The sequence below is a fragment of the Vulpes vulpes genome, chromosome 5, assembly GCF_048418805.1.
Source record: "Vulpes vulpes isolate BD-2025 chromosome 5, VulVul3, whole genome shotgun sequence".
NCBI lineage: Eukaryota > Metazoa > Chordata > Mammalia > Carnivora > Canidae > Vulpes > Vulpes vulpes.
Window position 1 is genome coordinate 73,603,961 of NC_132784.1, and position 23,281 is coordinate 73,627,241.

General features: G+C 38.7%; 1 protein-coding gene across 13 annotated transcripts in view; it reads right to left on the reverse strand.

The window, feature by feature from the left end:
• AMBRA1 (autophagy and beclin 1 regulator 1) overlaps positions 1–20,797 on the reverse strand; it is a 171,862-nt gene extending 151,065 nt beyond the window's left edge. For 4 of the 13 annotated variants that reach the window (XM_072760305.1, XM_072760303.1, XM_072760300.1 and 1 more), the window contains exon 1: positions 19,857–19,978. The gene's annotated coding sequence lies outside the window, so the exon portion shown is untranslated. The other 9 variants (XR_012001887.1, XM_026004094.2, XM_026004096.2 and 6 more) reach the window with 8 other exon arrangements.
• Between the last annotated feature and the right edge of the window lie 2,484 nt (positions 20,798–23,281).

Here is a 23,281-nt window from a genome sequence, read left to right on the forward strand (position 1 = left end):
AGAAAAATTACTTCTCAATAGGAAATAGATGCCACCATACACTGACTTCTGTCTGGCTGCCAGGAGAGAACATAGATCTTGAAACATTTAATCAACAGAAGATGTGATTGTGCCCTACTCTGTCAAGCCCGTGAATACTCTTTTTGTCAAACATGAACTACAACATAAACACATCTCAGAAAAGAAGGGGACTCTTACATGTAGTCTCATGCCAACCACCTCTCATCCATGTGACAGGCACAAGCGTTAGTGACCTCCCTGCACTGCCAGAGTTAATTCCAAGAGGTTCCATCACTAACGTAGTTTACCATCCTGTGCTAGATTCTCTCTGAAGACAGTTGCCATCAATTCCTTCCTACCCTACTCCCATATTGCCCCACCTATCAAAAGATAGCATGTTACATACTTCTCACTCCATGAGTATGGGCTGACCTTGTTTGTGACTTGTTTTGACCACAGAATGTGGCTGAAGGGATGAGTGTCAGTTCCACGCAGCAGCTTCATATTTGAAAGACAGCATATTTATTTATTTATTTATTTTTAAAGATTTTATTTATTTATTCATGAGAGACACAGAGAGAGGCAGAGACACAGGCAGAGGGAGAAGCAGGCTCCTCACAGGGAGAAGCAGGCTCCTCACAGGGAGCCTGATGCAGGACGCGATCCCCGGACCCGGGATCACGCCCTGAGCCGAAGGCAGACGCTCAACCGCTGAGCCACCCAGGCGTCCCAAGACAGCATATTTAGAGTAAAGTACAGAAGCAGTGAATATTCTGAGAGCAGGGAAGGGAATATGAGATATTAGTTAGATCTTTCAGGCTTGAAAGTGCCAGATATAAAAGTGATGTGATTTAATGGGTAAAGATAAGATGAAGAAGAAGCTCCAGTGACTGATTTTTACCACTGAGTTGTTACATAATCTTTTACAAATCACACTGGTGCTAAATTTCATTTGTCTCCATGTACAAACTGAAAGTAATAAGATCTTTTTCATACCTTAAAGGAATAATGTCCTTAGAGTATATTAGAAGAAATGGGTTACAAAAAATTCAAGTCAGAGTTACTACTTTTGAAAGTAAAAGCCAAGTTAAGAACCAACAATAAGGACAGTAGACAATAAATGGGAGTTCACACAAAGAAGTCCGGCACCCACAGTTCTGAGAGTGCAAAGGAAATCACAGGGGCCATGAAGCAGAACCAGAGTACCTTTAATTAATCACCTGACAAGCAGGTGTCAGGTAGAAGCAAATAATTTGAAAGAATCAAAATCAATACAACCAAAATTATACAGACCCTTTATAAGCCAAAAGCCCAGAAACAAAATGCTAATAATTAGACAGAACCCGCATTCCTACTGCAGATATGCACAACATTTATGTTCAGAACTACAAATACTCAAAAATACAATTGTCTCCACCTAGAGAGTCAGGCTAAGAGGTAATAATGAAGCAAGTACCTGGTACAAAGGTAGTCAGCTGCAATTTATCAAGAGATAAGCAAACAAGATGACCTCTTTTTTGTTCTTATATCCACCATCACCCCCAATATTTTTCATATAACTCAAAATAAGGCACACCTCCACAGGGTATATTTCACAAATAGGCTAACAGCTTTACAAAACACTCTGAAGAAACAAAACTAAATAAACTCTAATTACTGTTACTACAATAAAGAGAGGAAAGAACATTGGCTTTTCTGCTACAGAGTTTGCTTATTAGGGCTTCCTAAAGTAGCTCACAACCATGTAACCTAATGTCTGAAACACAGCAGAGTTTTAACTCAAACACAAAGTATGATCAAAACTGGAGATAGAAAGTTATAAGTCCCAAATCTGAGACTGACAATCTTCTATATTGCCATTTACCTCAGAAAGATAACCAAAAAAGAAATGAAGTTTTATCTGCAAACTATTCTGGGGAAGATGCATGCTGAGAATACGAGAAGCCCTGGAAATGCAACAAAGGGCAAAGAGGAAAGCACTACCCAGAAGAAAGTGAAGCCCGATTTTGAGTCCCAAGCTATCAAAAGCATTAAGAAATCAGGAAGGCTACCCTTAAAGGCGCAAAAATGGCAAGAGATCTTCTATTAGTAAGCAAAGGAAAAAAAGGAGCTTTTGATGGAAGAAATTTCACAGAAGCAAAAACAGCCTAACCCCAGAACTGGGAATTGACCCCCACAGCTGCCTCAGGCAAACAGGCCCAATGACTTTGGCAAAAACATACCTTTCATCCACCAATATTAGGAGGTTGAAGTAGAGCCGGCTTCAAATCATGAAGATGGCATCTTTCTGTTTTCTGCACAGTCTTTGGGAAAAAGAAGACTGTAACTCTCCTACCAGGAGTAACACACTGCCCCCAGTACTCCTGGAAACCCCTGGAGACACAGCAACAGCACCGTAAGATGCTTTGAGAACATTAACCTAAGAATCCTCACAAGCCCCAAAACAGATGATATTACTGAGATTACTGAGATGAGATTATTTAAGAAAAATAAAACCTGGAAGAAGTTAAGAAACACATCTAGGTTTGCAAGATGAGTCGGTAGCCAAAGCAGGATTTGAATTCAGGCTTTCCCTTCAGATAGTATCAGAAGAGAGCTTGACTCCCAGTTCCTGGCTCAGCAGATACTGTGTTCAGTGTTCTCCAATGTTAGAGTCAGCCCAGGTCAGGTTCTTGGCTGACTAGAATAGGGAAAGAAAAAATTTCCCTCAAGGCTTCAGGAAAAGAAGTCAAATTATTAAACGTAGAGCTCTTATGCTAAAAGGTCTGCCTCCCTCGTCCATCTTGCCAATCACATTTCTCAGCCAATTAAAATAAGCTACTGGATTTAAGAACCTAGCCACTTCAAGCTCTGACTAGAATCTGCATTCCATTTCCCCAACTTTCCAAACGAAAAACATTTAAGGGAAGGAGAAGGATACAAAAACAATGATAGCCAAGAAACATTTATTGAACACCTACTATGTACTCAGCACTATTTTAGGCACTGGGGATACTATACTGAACAAGAACATTCCTGCCCTCAAGAAACTTATGTGATTATGTAATTAAAAAGTGAGGATACTTTCAGGGTACCTGGGTGGCTCAGTCAGTTGGGCAACCAGCTCTTGATCTCAGGCTCCAGGAATCAAGCCCCACATCAGGCTCCATGCTCAGTGTGGAGCCTGCTTAAGGATTCTCTCTCTCCCTCTCTCTCTCAAATAAATTACAAATCTTAAAAAATAATAATAATAATGAGGATACTTTCAAGTATTCATATGCTTGGAAGAAAATATGGAAAGTAATGTTGTTGGGGGAGCAGATTAAAGGGAGGAAATCAATGGGGGCAAATCACTTCCTATTTTTCTATGAATGAACCTGAGAAAATATGAATAAGTCAGGAGAAATTTTAAAATATTTTCACATAAATTAATATTATAGGTGTGCCTAGGTGGCTCAGGTTAAGCGTTTGCCTTTGGCTCAGGTAATAACCCCAGGGTTCTGGAATGGAGCCCCACATCAGACTCCCTGCTCAGTGGGGAGAGTCTGTTTCTCCCTCTCCCTCTGCCTCTCCCCTAAATCATGCTTTCTCTCATATAAATAAAATCTTTAAAAAAATTTTTAAATACTATAATGAATATAATCTAACATCACTTCCTATTTTTAAGTAATTATATGTAAGACTAAATTTGAAAGCATCCTTACCTCAGAAGTAGAGATTTCTTTTTAAAAAATATTTTATCTATTTATTTGAGAGAGCAAGCACACAAGTAGGGATAAGAGGCAGGAGAGAGAGAAGCAGACTCCCTGCTAAGCAGGGACACCCCCTGCCCCCCGCAACGTTGGATTTGATCCCAGGATCCTGGGATCATGACATGAGCTGAAGGCAGACGCCCCAAAAGTAAACAGTGATCTTAAAGCCTTGTAAGTACGTAGCAGAAAAATCTCACTATTTATCCAATTATCTCCAACACAAGTGACAGAATATAACACATATTTAAAGCAATACTTTTATGTAACACTCATTGAACATTTGCCATACACCTGGAAGTGCTATCTGCTTTTCCATACAGTATCTCATTTATTTCTCACAATGACACTATGAAGATACGTACAATCATTATCCCCATTTCACAAATCACAAAACTGAGGCTTACAGAGGTTAAATTATTTGCCCATTGGAGGAAAGATTCAAAATCATATCAGTTGCCAAACTCCATGCTCTAGCTACAATACACACTGCGTCTACAGAACAGGCATTAAACCTCAGATGTGGAAAAAAATCCTTTTTGTGTCTTCACATTTGGAAGATCATAATTATAAACAGTTGATTCAGAAGAGAGAATGAATAAATTCAAGTGAATGTGAGTCAGAACACAGTGACTCATGCTAAACCCTTAGGCAAATTCCATGACATCCATGCCTCAACCTACCTCTTCATAAAAGGGGCTAACCTCACCAGAGCTAACCATTACTTGACTCCTAGAGCAGTGCATTAATTAATATTTATAATTTTAAATTAAACTTTTTGTTTTGAGGTAATTGTAGATCTACATGCAACTTTAAGAAATAATAGTGAGAGAACATCATCAGATGAGAGACAAGGAAAACTATAGTGTTATTATTATTGCTCTGATTCTAGAGCAAAGCACCAGAAATCAAGGTAACTAAGTTATGTGCACCACGTGATATGGGGTGTGGGCATGACTATAAAAGGGCATCAGGAGACATCCTTGTAGTGAAGGAAATGTTCTACTATCTTGACTGTATCAATGGCAATATCCTTGTTGTGGCAGTGTATTATGGTTTTGTAAGATGTTACCATTGGAGGAAGCCAGGATAAAGGATACACACATACTATCTCACTTTCTTTGTCTCCCTCTATTATTTCTTTCAACTGCCTATAAATCTATAATTATGTCAAAATAAAAAGTTTAACTTAAAAAAAAAAGGTAACACATGCTCATTGCAACAAGTAAAACAATAGTCTGGTCAATTTCCCATACCCACCCTCCTAAGGTAACCATGCAAACTCACTGCTCATATAAACATATAGGTATCTAGCAGGGTTTTTTTTTTTTTCCTGTATAAAAATGGGATTATATATACTACATATTACTCTGCAACCTACCTATTTCACCTATTATCATGTATCATAGAGAGCTTTAAAAAAAAATCTTTAAGTGCCAAGGACAATGGTAGGTATAGAATATTCTTTTTTAAAAAAAAAAAGATTTATTCTTGTGCCTCTGCCTCTCTCTCTCTCTCTCACTGTCTTTCATTAATAAATAAATAATTTTTTTTTTTTTTTTAAAAAGGGGGGGATCCCTGGGTGGCTCAGCGGTTTGGTGCCTGCCTTCGGCCCGGGGCGTGATCCTGGAATCCTGGGATCGAGTCCCACGTCGGGCTCCCTGTGTGGAGCCTGCTTCTCCCTCTGCCCATGTCTCTGCCTCTCTGCCTCTCTCTCTCTCTGTGTGTGTCTTTCATTAATAAATAAATAAAATATTAAAAAAATAAAGATTTATTTATTCATGAGATACACAGACAGAGAGGCAGAGACACAGGCAGAGGGAGTAGGCTCCCTGCAGGGAGCCTGATGCAAGACTCGATTCCAGGACCACGGGATTGTGACCTGAGCCAAAAGCAGACGCTCAACCACTGAGCCACCCAGGCATCCTTAGAATATTTTCTGACTGGGACAAATCTGACAAATGTTTACCATGCTAATGTACAGTAGCTGAGTCAGCCACATTTAGTGAGAGTGAACAAGAGAGTTACAATATAGAAGTAGCATTCTAAAGAGATCACACAAATGCAAGGTCTTCAGCAGCTATTCTAGGATCCCAACCCCCTCTCTGCCTCCTCCATGGAACTCTTCATAGGCCCAGAAAAGAAGAAATGCTAAAAGATTTCTTTTCAGCAGAAAATTGTTACAGGGGATAATTCTCCCACATACTCAAGACACAGCAAACAAACTTCCTGAAAACATATTCCTGCTTCAAGCAGAAGTGTAAAATGTATTGTTGACAATTTTTAAAACATCCATTTTTGTAATAACTACTACACTATTATGTAGTAATGTTTTATATATTCTCTCTTTAAGCCCCCTTCTATTCCTCTTCCATTTTACAAAATCTGACTCAATATAAAATTGCTTACCCATAATCAAATAGTGAGTACATGATAAAGTTGGTGTTCAAAGCTATAAAACTACTGTTTTTCCCACTTTACCAGGTTTTTCTTTATCACATGCCAACAGATGAGAGTCAATAAATTCAACACGTGTATTTAGACAGAAGCCATTTTCCACATATGTCGCTGACTCTGATCCAATTTTTTTTCCATTTAGCATATCTTGGGGAAGCTATACTATATTCCCAGCCCTACACTAGGTGACAGGGACAGAGAGGTAAAATAAAACAAAAACCAGGATAGGCCTCCAACCTCAATGAGCTTTCAGTCTAGTAAGGAGTCTACAACCATAGTATACTGTGACTATACAGCTACCATACTGAAATGTGGCAAGTACTCCTCACAAGCAAGTACAAAGTGCTATGAGTTTGAAGAATCCAGCTATCTACCCAAAAGCAAATGATAATTTCACACATGAGTTTCCTTTACGATTGTTACTAGTTTCAATTCTGCTCTGATATACAACTTCTGTACAAAACACTGCCCTGAGCACACTCAATAAGTAGGAACAAAAGCTTGCCAGCTCACATCAGCATGAAGTTCCTTCTCCAAAAAATAATGCCGTAATTTTTTAAAATTTTGGCAGTGAGAGGCACCTGGGTGGCTCAGACAGCTAAGAGACTCAATCTCAGTTCAGGTCTTCATCTCAGGGTCATGAGTTCAAGCCCTGCATTGGGCTCTAAGCTAGGGACAAGCCTATTTTTAAAAAGAAAAATAATTAATTTGGCAATGAAAATAAAGTATCTCTAAACTTTTTGGTCAAGTCATGGATGTACAGAGTTAAAAGTGATTCAGACGTCATTTTGAACATAACATATTAGAAAGTTAAATTCACCTGTCTATTGTTACAAGACTTACTAAGAGTAGCTCTGAGACAAAAGCCCAGGTTTCTCAATTCATTATATGAGCTTCCTTTCTACAATTGCTTTTAAGTCCAATGAAAATGAATTTAATGAGGTAAAGGTTTTTTTTCTCTCTCTCTCTTTTTAAAGATTTTATTTGAGAGAGAAAGCACAAGTGGGGAAGGAGTGGGAGAGGGAGAAGCAGACTCCTCACTGAGCAGGGAGCCCAACAACCCGAGGCTCTACCCCCGGGGACACAACCTGAACCCAAGGCAGACACTTAACCAACTGAGCCACTCAGGAGCCCCTGGGTTTTCTTTACTCATCTACAGATATATTCATAACTACATCAACATGCACAGTTTAAAGACTATCAAAAACAAACATGCTAAACACATGATGTGGTACATATAGAGGTAAAGGACTGCCTATCCTTGATATGGAAGAAGTTCTTCAGGCATTTGGGGGGGGGGGGATGTCAATACACTCTAAAAAAAAATTAAAAGCCATCAACAATATCATCATCATCTTACCAACAGCTAGTATTTTAGGGGTATCCACTATGAGCCAAGCATCTTGCATGTTATTTCTGATCCACTCATGAAAGATAGGTGCTATCACCCCACTGTATATTTATGTGTGCCAGGTTTATAGAAGTATCCCCAAACTCCATGGCCCGAGCCAGATTTTCAACTCTAGAGTGCATGCTCCTATCCCACTATCTGACACTCCCCAAGGACAGAATAACTGCACTGCACGTGTGGCTGGGACATCAAGTTACTTCAAATTTTGACATAATTTCCTGACTAGCAGGTATGTAATTTAGTTGTCTTTTCAATCTTCGGGTTATTTTCACTAATTTTCTTTCATGATTCCTCAGTGGTCTTCCAGGTTTTCTTTCTTTTAAGAAGGAGATACCCTGGGGGATCCCTGGGTGGCTCAGCGGTTTAGTGCCTGTCTTTGGCCCAGGGCGTGATCCTGGAGACCCGGGAGTCCCACATCGGGCTCCCTGCATGGAGCCTGCTTCTCCCTCTGCCTGTGTCTCTGCCTCTCTCTGTGTGTCTCTCATGAATAAATAAATAAAATCTTAAAAAAAAAAAAAAAAAGAAGCAGATACCCTTTCTCTAAATACAATCTTATGTGAAAACACTAAAATACAAGAGAGATCAAAGTTGAGCTGTTCTGGTTTAAGCACAGTGGGAGAACCAAAGCTCTTCCTGACTCACAGCCAGCCACCCCTTCGGCACATCCAAAGAACACAGCTTGAAAAACACTAACTTGGGGCTGGCTCACTCAGTAGAGCATGGGACTCTTGGTCTTGGGCCTGTGAGTTCAAGACCCACATTGGGCATGGAGACTACTATATATATATATATATATATATATATATATATATATATATATATATATATATAATAGTGTATATATATATAATAGTTTCATATATATAATATATATATAATACATATAAAGATTTGTCTATTTTAGAGAGAGAGAAAGAGGTGGTATACATGCACAATCAGGGGGTGGAGCAGAGGGAGAGAATCTTCAAGCAGACTCCCAGCTGAGCTTGGAGCCTGACAAGGGGCTTGATCCCACAACCCATGAGATCATGACCTGAGCCGAACCAAGAGTCAAACACTCAACTGATAGAGCCATCCAGTTGCCGCGAGTCTACTTAAAAAAAAAATTGGGATGCCTGGGTGGCTTAGCGGTTGAGCATCTGCCTTCAGCTCAGGGCATGATCCCAGGATTGGGGATCAAGTATCACATCGGGCTCCTTGCAGGAAGCTCCTGCTTCTCCCTCTGCCTCTCTCTCTCATGAATAAACAAAATCTTTTTTAAAAAATTAATTAAATTTTAAAAACAAATGATAGTATACAAAAAGAAAAACACTAATTTAAAACAGAAGACTAACTTCTCCATCTCAGCTTTGCTATTCACCATGTGTATAACCTTTGGCAAGAAAAAGTTTCACCTTTTCCTGTCCTTTAAAATAGAGGTATCACCACCCACTTTATAGGTTATGAATACTATATGGAGAAGAAAATACAAAATTCCCAGTACATGGTTAGTATTCAAAAGTTGGCTCCCCTCTCTTTTATCCTGCAGAGGTAACAGTTGTTGCCAATTTAAGAAAACTCAATAAATATATTTGACGATATTTTTGGTAGCAGAGAAGTGAACAAGTAAGTGCTCCCACAGCTCAACTAAAATAAACAAAATAAATGCATTAAAACTACCTACCAAGGTAATACCCCCTCCCAGGTTAGCTTCCCAGTCAATGACCCATGGATCTCAAAATGTGATTTTGATAATAGCAAGAGATCCTTTATGAGATACTTTAATATTGACTCTAAGTGTCAGGTGAATGTGTTAACATTCTCAGTACCTTAACTTTGGCATTTCCTGAGCTGAGCACTTAAACTGGCAACTTAATACTACATTTAATGAGCATTTTTATGTTAATGTTCTACAATAGAATTTAATCTTCATTTGCCCATCTTCTGGGCTTCTTTTTCTCCAAGCACTACAAAACAAAAATACATTTATGTCCTGTGCACCTTTACCTGCAATTTTAACCTGGCCCTTCCTAAATAGTCATTAAGAATCTATTACTGTAGTCTGTTACTGATAATGTGTTCCCATTTCTACATATCTAAAGACCAAACCAATTTTTACAGGAAAAAATTCTCAGTCCTAATCTAAACCCAGCCAACAACTCTCAAATCATACACTCTATGGAAGCTGCAGATGTTGGCTTCGAGCCCTACGGTTTAGGAAGAATCACAATAATACATCACACAGCCATGAAAAGACATTTATATGTATATATAATACACACACACACACACACACACACACACACAATCCCTGAGCATTCAACTCAAGAGCCAAAAAGATTCAAAATGCTAATGTTCCATTTTATCAGGAGACCTTGAGCAATTTACCTACTCTCTACTGATTATTTCTTCATAAAGAAAATGAAAACATACTCATTACAATGCCAGAGATACTGTTTTGATTAATCATAAAACCTATGTCCTGGGGTTAACCAGGGACCTCAGCAAGTTGTCTTTCTCATCTCCCTCATTCCTTAACAAGCCCACACCTAAATCATCCTAGAAAGATAGTTACTAAGTCTTTGAAGAAGATATTTCACAATGTTCTTTGGTAATATTCCAGTATCTTGTTGTCAGGAAGTACTTTCTAATTTGTAATCTATATCCCGTCTGCTGCAATTAAAACACATTCCCTCTTGTCGTCTATGGAAAAAGAACATCTGCTTAATAGCACCTGAACAATATCCCTTCAAGAGATTAAAAAATATAGGAAGTCCATTTTAAAAAGCTTCATGAAATCGCAACATTGTTTAGATGGGTCATCTTAGACAAAGAACATGTCTTAAATTTTCAGTTCCATCACTGACTTGCTCTGAAGATAGGAAGTTTAAAACCATGCAGATGCTGTACCTCAATTACCCCATCAGTAAAATGTAGATAACAAAACCAGTATGTTAGGAGAATTCAGTTCCTCAAGAAGTTAAACATAAAGGAAAGAGATTCTCAATCCCAACTTAAGCCCAGCCAATAGCTCTCAAATCACACCCTTTGTGGAAGCTGCAGATGTTGGCTTGATCCCTATGGTCTGGGAAGAATCACAACAATAATACATTACGAGACAGCTCTGCAATTACACTCCTATGTAGATACCCAAAACAACTAGAAACAAGTACTCACACATATATGTTTATGGTAGCTCTAATCATGATACCCAAAAGGTGGAAACAGTCCAAACATTCACCAGTGGATAAATGGACAGATTATTGGTGTGTGTATACACACACACACACACACACACACACACGAAAGGTTATGTAATGTTATGATCTCATTTATATAAGATAGCCAGAATAAATCAATCCATAGATACAGAATGCAGATTGCTGGTTTCCAGGGCTGGTGGAAGGAGGAAAATGAAAAGAAACTGCATAACTGGAAAAAGGATAATTAAAACATTCTAGAACTAGATAGAGGTGGTGGTTGCACAATACTATGAATGTACTAAACATCACTGAATTGTTCACTTTAAAATGGTTAAATTTGAAAAAAATAAATAAAATAAAATGGTTAATTTTGAATAAATAAAATGGTTAATTTTGGTGGGATGCCTCAGTGGTTCAGTTGATTAATAAGCATCTGCCTTTGATTGAGGTCATCATCCCAGGGCCTGGGGTCAAGCTCTGCATGCTCAGGCTCCCTGCTCACTGGGGAGCTGGCTTCTCCCTCTTCCTTGGCATCCCTTCACTAGTGCTCTTTCCTGTGCACATGCTCTATCAAATAAATACAATATTTTTTTAAATAAAAAAAAATTTTTTTTTTAAATAAAATAAAATGGTTATTTTGGGGAGTGCCTGGGTGGCTCAGTCTGTTAATCGTCCAAATCTTGGTTTCACCTCAGGTCAACATCTCAGGGTGGTGAAATTAAGCCCGCATCCTCCCGCTCCACCAGGGACTCTGCTTGAGATTCTCTGCCTCTTCCCCTTCCTTGGTCTCTCCTCCCCGACTCACACTTATGAGTGCACTCTCTCTAAAATAAAATAAATAAAATATTTTAAAAATAATAAAATGTAACAGAATAAAATGCTTAAATTTGTGCTATGTGAATTTTACCTCAATAAACTAAAAAAGAATGCTAGAAGACTAACGGGGACAATATCCATAAAATGCTTAGCCCTTCCCTCAAAGTCATTATATAAAATTCCAGGTAGAGGGACATCTGGATGGCTCAGCAGTTGAGCTCTGCCTTCGGCTCAGGACTTGATCCCGGAGCTCAGGGATCAAGTCTCACATCGGGCTCCCTGCATGGAGGCTGCTTCTCCTCCCTCTGCCTATGTCTCTGCCTCTCTCTGTGTCTTTCATGAATAAATTAATAAAATCTTTAAAAAAATATTCCAGGTGGACTGGTAGCAAAAATGTCTCAGTATAACCTATTAGACTCTAAGCAAAGACTATGTAAATAAGAAACAAAACAGAAACCAAAATAAAATCTAGAGCCCCAGTTATATAGTATTCTATATGATAATAAGAACCAATAAATGAGTGAATAGAGATAAATAGCCAAGCACATCAGCTATAAGACTATAGCAACAATGACCATAAGAAAGCAACAAGAAAAAATAAACGTAAGGAATGAACTTTTTAAAAGCCAGTAACACCAAAATACAAAGATGCTTTAGGTAGGTGGGTAAAAAAAAGAGAAGCTAATGATAGCAAAGATAAAAAGGACATACACTCTTAAATTCCAAGGCTACATATAAAGACCATGAGAATCTCTACTCCTGCCATTTTGCAGTTATCCTCATTCCTTAACCTCTTTCTGCTTTAATCCAACTTCCTGGCAAGACACCAAGGCTAGGCAGCCAAGGAGAAAATAAAAAGGTATTGTTCCTACTGTCACAGACCTTATTATATTACCTCTTCTTAAAGTATTACTTCTTATGGGTAGATAGGCATGTTAATTACCAAAATATAGAAACCATCTCTACTTCCTCCCTTCCCACTTTTTAAATCCACTTCAGTGTGGCTTCTGGCCCTACAATCCTCCAACACTGTTGTTATGATCATCAATGATCTTTGTGTTGCTAAATCCAAAAAATACAGGCAAATGACTTTCTTCTCAAAACATGATCCCCCCGCCCAAAAACAAAAAACAAAAAACATGTTCCCTTCTCAGTTTCCTAGATTTCCTATTAAATTCCTTGGAGCTTGGTCAGGAACACTCTCCTCCTCTAGTCTATACATGTATTCTCTCTGAATAATCTTGGCCATTTTCCTTGACTGTAAATACCACCTATCTACCAAGAGCATCCAGATTTACTGCCAGCGCCCCTTCCAGCAGCACTGAAAGGCTCCTTGCTTGATGTCTCCACTTGCATGTTTTCAGAGAGCTCACATTCAGCATGACCAGAGTTAAGACCTTCATTCTATTCCCCAACTCTACTCAAAATCTGCTCCTTCTCAAATATTTCCATCTCAGAAATGGTTAACTTCATTTACCCAGGTGCACATGCCAGAAATAAAGGAATCATACTAGACTCTTCCCTCCTCCCACATATCCAGTCCATTATTAAATCTTGCCTGTCCTAACTCTAAAATATCTATTGAATTTTAACATAAACAAAAATAAAAATAAAATGTCTACTGACTCTAATTCCTTCCATCTCCATGGCTTAGAGCCTAATCCAAGCCATGATCATCTTTTGCCTGGACCACAATAAGACATCTTAACTATCATACTTCTCCCACTTCCAAATTTTCCATAATTTCCAAAATTTTTTCCACAAATTTCTAAAATTTCCCACAACATAACCAGAGTGATTAACCTCTCTGAGCCACAATCTCCACATCTATGAAATGCGGAGCATAAAAGTACCTACACCGTAAAACTGTTGCAAGAATAAAAAGAAACAGGACAACTGGGTGGCTCAGCAGTGGAGCCCCTGCCTTCGGCCCCAGGGCGTGATCCTGGAGTTCCGGGATCAAGTCCCACATCGGGATCAAGTCCCACATCGGGCTCCCTGCATGGAGCCTGCTTCTCCCTTTGCCTGTGTCTCTGCCTCTCTCTCTCTCTGTGTCTCTCACAAATAAATAAATAAAATCTTAAAAAAAAAAAGAATAAAAAGAATCAATGACACAAAGCTCTTGGTACAGTACCTGGAACAAAGCACTTCAATAAACACTGGTTCTGATTAGCTCTTATTATGGTATTCACAACACTTAGCACAATGGTGGACATTCAATAAACATTTACTGAATGAATGAATGAATGAAAAAAAAAACAAGATTCCATTTCAACATTAAACAGATTTTTAAAATGACAGAGTAGAAACATTGCAGAGACGAAAACAAAGATAGTTAATGCAAAGACTGAAGCCACCCACAATTTATAATGGCACAAGGGATGAGAGTAATAAAAAACGGACTCTACTAGATTCCCAGTTTTTACCACTATACAAAAAGTATGTTCACTCTTCCAGAAGTTTACTCAAGGTGATTTGGTAGCTTTGACTTTTCCCTAAATATCATTCTTTTCCATGCCTTAAGTCAACTTCTTCCAAATCCTTCAAGCACTAATCACAGTTCAAATAGATGATAAAATTCAGACGCTATAAATTTTCTACCTGTTTTGCAAAGACATGTTCTGTTCCTAAAATAGCTCTGGCCTGTCTTACCAACATATTACAGAATCCTCAAAATTTTGCCATTTCTCTTCTATTTGGAATTCTTTAAGACACTGTTGCTTTCTAGGTTTCTCTTTCCCAGTAAAGATGCATCCTATTACTTTAACTTGAAGCACATTGAGGGAAAGGAAGAATAAATATGCTGCTTTAAATTCCTATTCCCTATTCAACTTTTCTCAAAAGACACTAAACTTCAATCTAAGCATCACTATTATTTGTTCTTCTTTTGGGGAATATACAATCTTTATCGTGCTATAGTAATAATATTGAAAATTATAACTGGCATATATAGCACTATCTGTTCTACATGCTTTACATATATTAACTTATTCAATTCTCACAATTGAATGCTATTCTACGCATGAAGAAAGGCACAGAGAGGTTAAGTAACTTGTTCAAGGTGCAGAGCTAGTAAATAGTGGCCCTGAGATTTGGACTCAGACTGCCTGGCTCCAAGAATCAGGGCCATTAGACTGTTATTCTAGAGTCTGGGAAGACATGTTTTTCTACCCTGTTTTCACTGGTCAGCTAGACTGAAATACTCCAATTCTCTTCCCAAATTAAACAAGCATATTAATCCTCTGCAACTCAGCAAAATTTCAAATGTGTCATTACATCATAAACATTTACACCTAAAGCAAAGTAATTTTAATTCATGGAAGAATGAATTTATGTTCTAGCCTGGGGAGCAGAAATAAATAAATGATGAAATCATGAAATGTGAAATTTGCCTCAGTTAATTCTACAGAGAGAAATACGATTTCAATAACCAACAGCAAAAAAATACTACAAAATACTTGTAATATCTTGGAAGAAAGGCACCAAACAAGATCGTATTATTACACTGTATATAGTGTATACAATATACATATAGTACATTGTATGTATTACTGTATAAACATACTCACCAATAGCTTATATATTCCCTCTCTCAATTTCACGACAATCCTTATACATAAGTCTTTCCCCTTATACAAGGCTAAGTACTTCAGCTCAGTCCCTGCTACAAATAAACCTGAAGGCATGTATCCAGTGTTCAAATTCATTGAACTCAACCTCCAAAGAACAGCTATTTTGAGAAAAATTAATAAATGAGAACTAATTAAATTCAGGTCACATTAGAAGTAAAAAATTAAACTCACTAGCCAAGCATGTTGAATTTTTCAAGTCATAGTCATCCTTTATTATGCCAAATCCAGTATCACCACACAAGAAGTAACAAATATTACGTGTAGTAATTTTAAATGAAGACTTCCTTTGTGATAGTAGCAAGAGAACCTTAATATGTTGTGACTGTAACTTTTTAAGGGGATTAAGGATGCCATAACTGATGACTCTACCCCCCCCCCCCGCCCCGAGAACACCCAGTGCCCTCCTCTCCTCACTCCTTCACCTCTCTGTTATCCAGTTTGTTTCTTTCAATATTTATCAGATACTGTTCAACTCTGCTCCCCACTGGAATAAACTCGGGAAGAACAAGAACACACATGTCTACCTTTGTATCCCAGCATCTAATGAGCATTCAATAAATATTTGCTAGATGAACAAGTATGAAAAGGTAAGAGTTGAAAAAGAGTCACAATAAAAAAATAGTTCCAAAAGGTCTGCAAGGAATGTATTGTACCTTAGGAAACCACACAGTACAAGAACAGTACTCAATGATGAAAGAAAAAAGTTTAGGTGAAGTGGAGATTATCAACTCTGAGACAGAGAACAAGATAGAAAAGATACTAACCTACAGATCTGCAGGCAAGACTAACTGGAAGAGAGGGGATAAATATTTTCAGTCTCACCTCATAAACATGCAGCACCTAAAAGTTGTCTTTTCACTAGCATTTCCAGGCACTCACTCCTTTCCACCTACATATTAGTAAGCTCCTCCAATGCTGGCCTAATGTTTGTCACCTCTATTCTCCATGACTGTCAGGCATAATGCTGCCCTAAAAGAAGCAAGGTGTCCAAGAACCTAGATGACATTTACTCACTGTTGCTGTAAGATAGCATAGTAGTTAACATCTGAAGAGCACCTTATCTTCTTAAAGCAGCTTCATGTGCTTTTTCTCAACAGAAGTATTAGAAGTATTCTCTTTCCCATTCTTTAAATACAGATTCATAAAAGTATTCAAAGCATCGAATTTAAATCCCACCTCTGCTACATATTTGCTGTGTGATCTTGGCCAAATTACTTACTCTGAGTTCAGGATCTACTGGGAAAATAATATCTGCCTTAAAGGACTGTTACAAGTATTGAATGAGATAATACATGTAAAGAACATGACACGGTAAATGCCCAATAAAGGGCAGTAGCCTTCCCTACGGCCTCCTTAAATAATTTGTACAGGATTTCCCAGCTAGGAAGCTCATAAGCCTAGGACTTAAACGCAGGTCTCCTGATTCCTTACTCTGTTTTCTTCTTACCACATCACTTTGGCAGACTGCCACATACTACTAGGCACATAAATACATTCTGACAATAACTGATCACAAAATTTTTATCTATCAGAAACTAATTTTAGCTTTGAAAAAAGGGGAAAAAACAGATCTAATTAATTTCGGAGGGAGAAAGGGCTTGAAAATAAAATATAAATTACCCCCAAACCAGAGGACAGGTTGTACCATAGTACTTCTGTACAAACAGAAATTATGACAAGAAACAGAAAGTTCTCTCTGGGTTTATTAGAAACAATTGGAGAAAGAAACAAGAATGACTATGACCAAAGGAACTTAAGGGTTTGGTTTTTTTTTGTTTTTTTTTTGTTTTGGTTTTTTGTTTTGTTTTTTTGGTAAACCAAATCACTGGGTAAAAAGATCTGCATCCTATTCCAAAATAATTCTATCAAAGCTGAGACACATCCTTAAAAAAGAGACCTGGGTGCCTGGGTGGCTAAGTTGGTTTGAGCTTCCGACTCTGGGTTTTGGCTCAGGTCATGATCTCAGGGCTGTGAGTTCAAGCCTCCTGTGGTAGGGCTCCATGCTCAGGAGGGAGTCTGCTTGAGATTCGCTCCCTTTCTCTCTCTCTAAAATAAATACATAAATCTTTAAAAATAAAATTTAAAAAATAAAAGATCACAGTGTGTTAACAACAAAACTTTTTATCCAATTCCTTTCAGAGCAGGATAAATGGAAACAGTGAGATAAGTTGTCAACATAAACTGTCAACATTCACGAAAATCCTTTAAGATCACAAATGTCTGGATTCAGTGTTAATAAGGAGCTTTGAATGATGATCAAAAAAATAGGTTTTGGGAACACCTGGGTGGCTTAGGGCTTGAGTGTCTGCCTTTGGCTCAGGGCGCGATCCTGGGGTCCAGGATCAAGGGTCCCGCATCGGGCTCCTTGCAAGGGGCCTGCTTCTCCCTCTGCCTCTCTTCCTCTCTGTGTCTCTCATGAATAAATAAAATCTTTAAAAAATAATAATATAAAAGTTTTGGGGCACCTGGCTAGCTTAGCTGGTAGAGCATGCAAATTGTTGATCTCAGGATCATGAATTCAAGCCCCACACTGGATGTGGAGCTTACTTTAAAAAAAAAAAAAAAAAGAATAAAAGTTTCCTAAGTTTCCTATCATGTGTTGAAAATATTTTGAAAATTATACTGTATAAAACTACATTATTATGGCTAACAAAAATAACTAATTGTTTTTAAATGACATACACAACTAATCTTTTCCAAGTGATAAACAGAACTCCTTCCAGAAGTTCTACAATACATTCAAAGAAGTTTACATCTTTAATAATCCCCAAGAACTTGCTCACTAAAAATTAAGTCATATTCTGAACCCATAAATTTCTGAAAGGAAATGCCAGAAGAGAGCCTGACCTCATACTGACAGAACAGCATAAGATTTAACTAAGACAAGTAAACAGTGGAGTCAATTTCTATCATAAAGCAAGATAGAAGCTGTTAAGAAGCTTTATCCCTATAACCCCACTACCAGCAGCACAGCCAAATTTCTTGTCCTCTTCAATCCAACTTAAATCTCGGTTAATTATTGCTTACAGAAACATAACAAAATGTTCCTAACATTTTTTGTGACACTCATAGCAAACTCTTATCTATTATTTAGCATTCACTAAACGTCACTGAGATACTACCCTAAGTATAAATTCTATGCAGAATCAATCCTCTGGAGACAATGTCACTTCCTTGTCTAAATTCTTTCCTCTGTTATAAATTCTCTTCTACCATAAAAACTTTTCCAGAAAGCATACATTCTTAGTCTAATTTCCCAATGTAGATTCTCCAGTCTGCTGACTCTTCATTAATCCCTTTCTGGAAGTACTGAGGTCCTGATAACTAGGAAATCACTCATGACCAAGGGCCTACATTTAAATATTTTTGACATAAAAAAAAAAATTAGAGGAACAATGTTTCCAAAACTCTTGAGAATTCCAAAATTGTTTAAAAAGAACATAAGCTTATATACTTTCATCTCACAACTAGAAATTTAGTCTGTTCTCTTTTAAAACCACTGTCCCACTGATTCTACATCCTATGGAAATACTTATTCAACCCAGAATGACCTCTAGCCTGAATTTTTTTTTTTCAACAAAGAAGCTACACAAATTAGGATCGTGACATTGAATCCAACGAAAATAAAATGAGTAAGAACACTTAGTCCCCAAAGTTTCCAAGTTGGGAGAGAAATGGAAAACACAATGGAGTTGCCAGAATTTTAACTTTGTATTTAAATATCTCAATATTTGAATGGTTCTTACACACAACCTGTTTAACTTTAATATATGCATAACTAAACCACTAATCGAATATAATAAAACAAACAAACAAAAAAAGAATAAAGCTGTTCCGAAGGCTACTCCTTGGGTTTCCTTTGGATTCTTCCTAGAAAGCAAACTCTCAGGACAAATATCTGATTTCAAAATCTTAACCATTTTCCGTTGGATATTAATCACTTAACACCACAGTTGGAGGGTTCCACTGAGAACAAGCTAAGGGGAAGGGGAAAAAAATAAGTATCAACCAGAAAGTAATCTGGACAGCAAACGAAATTTTCTACCAAGAAGAATTGTCATTGTTATTCTCACAAAAATGATACAGACTCTGGCAAGCAAAACCAGCATGGTCTCTTCACTTCTGAAGTAACAGTGACAGAATCTGAATTCCTAGGTAGGAGAGATGGCAAACGACAAGTCACTGTGTGCATAAAGTGGCAAGTAAATAGAAAAAAAAAAAAAAGCGAACTTATAAATGACAAAACAAAAAAAACAACAACAAAAAAAAAAAACAAAAACGACTTAAGGTGCATTTAAAGATCTGTTGGAGACATGGGGAAAAGTCAAGTACCAGAACTCAGTCTCAGTTTCCCTACCCCCAAAAAGCAAGAACATGACACTTCGCTCAGAGTAGCCAGGGGGCCATGTTCCACTTGCCTCCACCTACTCAAAGGTCCCTTCAAAAGCCAGACTCAGAGAGGGGTCTCCAGCGCAATTGAATCGTGACACCCGGAGCTTTGGGGGTAGGGAGGCGGGAGGAGAAACGGAGGGTCAAGCGCGCAAAGCTCTATCCGTTCTTGGAGAGCGACACCCCCCCCCCCACTCTAGAGGTGTCAACACCCGCCCTAGACCCAACATCCCCTCCCTACCGAACCGCGCAGAGTAGCCCCGGCATCTCCCTCCTTCCGGCCTCTCCCTCAGTTGCCCGCCGTCTCTCCGACCGCGCCCCCGAACGCAGCCGGGTAGCTCCTCCTCCGGCCGTGTCTCCGCGGCCGACCCGCCCGCCCACCCGCCGGCGCCAAGGTCTTCTCAACCCGCCGGCGGAAGGATGCCGGGCCGGGCCTCCCAGGCTCCTCCCGGGCCTACCTGCAAGACGGGCGGGGGCTCCGTCTGCAGCGCAGCGCGAGGACTCAGCCACCGACGGGAGGAAGAGGCAGGAAGGAAGCAAGGGGTCCGCTCTACCGACCAGCGGGAGAAAGCAGCCTGAGCGCGGGGCCTCGCGAACAAGTCAGCCTTCGACCCGGCACCGCCGCCGCTCAGAAGACATCAAGCAAGAAAACGGCGCAAGAGATCACCGAATACACGAACGCCCCAGACACCATAGGAAGAGCGCCCAAGCAATCGTTCAAGGAAGTGCAATCGAGCGCCGAAAAACAGCTCAGCTCCAACCTTAGGGCCGACTCGTGTCCAAGGCATGAATAAACAAACCCAGATCATAAGCCGTGGAGTAAAGTAGCCGGTGTTTCTGCCATTTTCTGTGTTGGTTGCCAGCTAAGTTGTTCAGAGCGCCGGAGTTTTTCGTGATTGTTGAAGATCAAGTCATGGCACAATAATAACACTTGGCAGTTCAGCGACTACCGTACGGACTCCCAACGCAATTTATCCCAACTGATCAAGTGTGACTCTTAGTTCCCTTACAGGCAATGAGGTAAATAAAAGTAAATATACATATAAATGACAGAGGCACAGAGTGACGATGAGAGGGAATCCAGACTGAAAAACAAAGTTAGTAATCATTGTTGAAGCTCCACAGTAGCTCCTGTAAAGCATAGCAAAGAGAAGCTGGGAAAACTCGGTTTTGTAGGCAGACCTAAGGCAGGACAAAAAACAAAAAAACATGCTTTTTAATTTTATTCCAAAAGCCTGAGACCACAAGTATGCTTCTTCTTCTTCTTTTTTTTTTTTTTTTTTAGTATGCTTCTTATATACTGATCAAAATTCTCCTTGGGTTCAGAACCCGACAAAGTTGGCATTTTCATTCTTACAACAATAGCCCCTTGCTGAAGTCTCTTAGTAGACAAATTAATATGTTCAGCATAAATGTGAATTAATACATACATCCTAGGTCAATTCAACAATTCACATACATTACTCCAAATAAGGATTACCAAATGTGAGCAATAATAGCCTACCTTATCACCTCCAAAGGAGGAAGGAGAAATGGAGAGTAAAGGTGTAAAAAAGAAAGTCCTAGCCCTTAAAGAGTGTATAATCTAATCAAAGTGAAAGACGCATCCTCACATTAGCTTCATTTACAATTTATTATATATATATTTTTAAATCTCCTCCTTTGAGACATCTGGGTGGCTCAGTGGTTGAGCATCTGCCGTCCACACAGGGTGTAATCCCTGTCTAGAAATCCAGTCTTGCTGGGGCTCGCTGCGAGGAGCCTGCTTCTCCCTCAGTGTCTCTGCCTCTCTATGTCTCTCATGAATTAATAAATAAAATATTTTAAAATTTTTCATAAAAAACTAAAAATCTCCTCCTTTAATTATGTGACAACATTTTTATAATAGAGGATAAAACCAGTGTTCATAATATGAGGACAAAACACTCGGCTTTTGTCATCTACTACTGTTTTAGGGGACTTAAAAATGAGTAAACATAGCAACATTTGCAAAAGTCTAAAGAGAAGAATTTAACAATGTTTCCAAAATACAAAGCTTTTAATTTGTTCATATTCCCATGCAGTCCTTGGAAATATCCTATGTAATGTTTTAAAGCTTAAGCAGAAAGTGTTATTGTTTTGCATTATATCATTTCCCTATTAAATCTTTAATAGTTGCTATGCTTAACAGTTGCACAATATTCCATTAAGAGGATATACTGACCTTGCTCCCCATTGTTGGATAGGTATGTTGCTTCTAAACATTTTCTGTGTAATAAATATTGCTGCTTTTGGAAAGAGGCAGTTGTAACCTTTTTATTTATGATTCGGGCCTATTACACATAAAAAGAGTAAGGAAGCAAAGAAGAGATTTATTTCTCTGTCATATAAAAGAAATCCAAAGATGCACAGTGTAGGGTAAGGAGTGGCCATTTGGTGACATGCACCAGGCTTCCATTCTGTTGCTTTAACATCTTCAGTAAGTGGTTTTCATCCCAGGTCTAAGACAGCTGTTCAAGCTCTAGCCATCATGTCTACATTCCAACCAGCAGGAAGCTGAAAGGGGAAAGGCATGTCGCCTGCCATAAGGACATATCTTGAAAATAGCACAGGACATTTCCACTTATATTCCACTGACCAGAAGTTAGTCACACAGCCACACCTAACTGGAAATTAGGCTTTACCCTGGGCAGTTCTAAAAGTCAGGGGCAAAAGAATACTAAATGGCAGCTAAATAAGCAGTCTCTGCCACATTCCTGAAGCCAGATGAGGAGCAGCAAATAGACTTCCCTTTGCTGCCATCCAGGGCTGAGTTTCTATTCCCAGAATACATGTTTTAGAGAAGCTTCCTTCTTGGAAAGGCTTGTGGGACATAAGCATCTAAAGCTACAGCCCTCATTGAAACTTGACCCAAATAACAACATTATTTTGAAAGCTTGATTTTGGTGAGAAAAACTAAAGAAACTAATTTTAAGGCTACAATAAATTTTCAGTCTTTCAAAAATTAGGGACTCTTCTTTTGGGAAAAACACCTGAAGTTTATACAAATATAAATCTAAAATAATCACCTAAAAATGGAGATATTTGAGAAGCTTGAGGCTAAACTGCTCAGTGAAACCATGGGAAAGATGGCTTATTCTGGAGACAGAGATGCATCTCTACAGATAAAATTTCTCGGGATCCCTGGGTGGCGCAGCGGTTTGGCGCCTGCCTTTGGCCCAGGGCGCGATCCTGGAGACCCGGGATCGAATCCCACGTCAGGCTCCCGGTGCATGGAGCCTGCTTCTCCCTCTGCCTGTATCTCTGCCTCTCTCTCTCTCTGTGTGTGACTATCATAAATAAATAAAAATTAAAAAAAAAATTAAAAAAAAAGATAAAATTTCTCTAGAGAACCATTTCTTTTCAGGTGTGGATTTAAGCTTTACTGTGACAATAAAGTACTGCTTGTTTTTATGGGAGTCAATTTGGACAGAAGAGTAGATCACAAGAGATTAGTTTGAAATCCTCAACACACTTCAGTGTGTGAAGTTGAATCTCCACACACTGAAGGAAGACTTTAAAGAAAAGAAACCAGGGGGGTAAATATCATTCTGGGGTATATCACTGATGCTTACATCTCAGTGTTATGATTCAATAATTCCTTTTTATGTTGATTACTGATTATGGTATTGGTTGAGTTATCCAGGG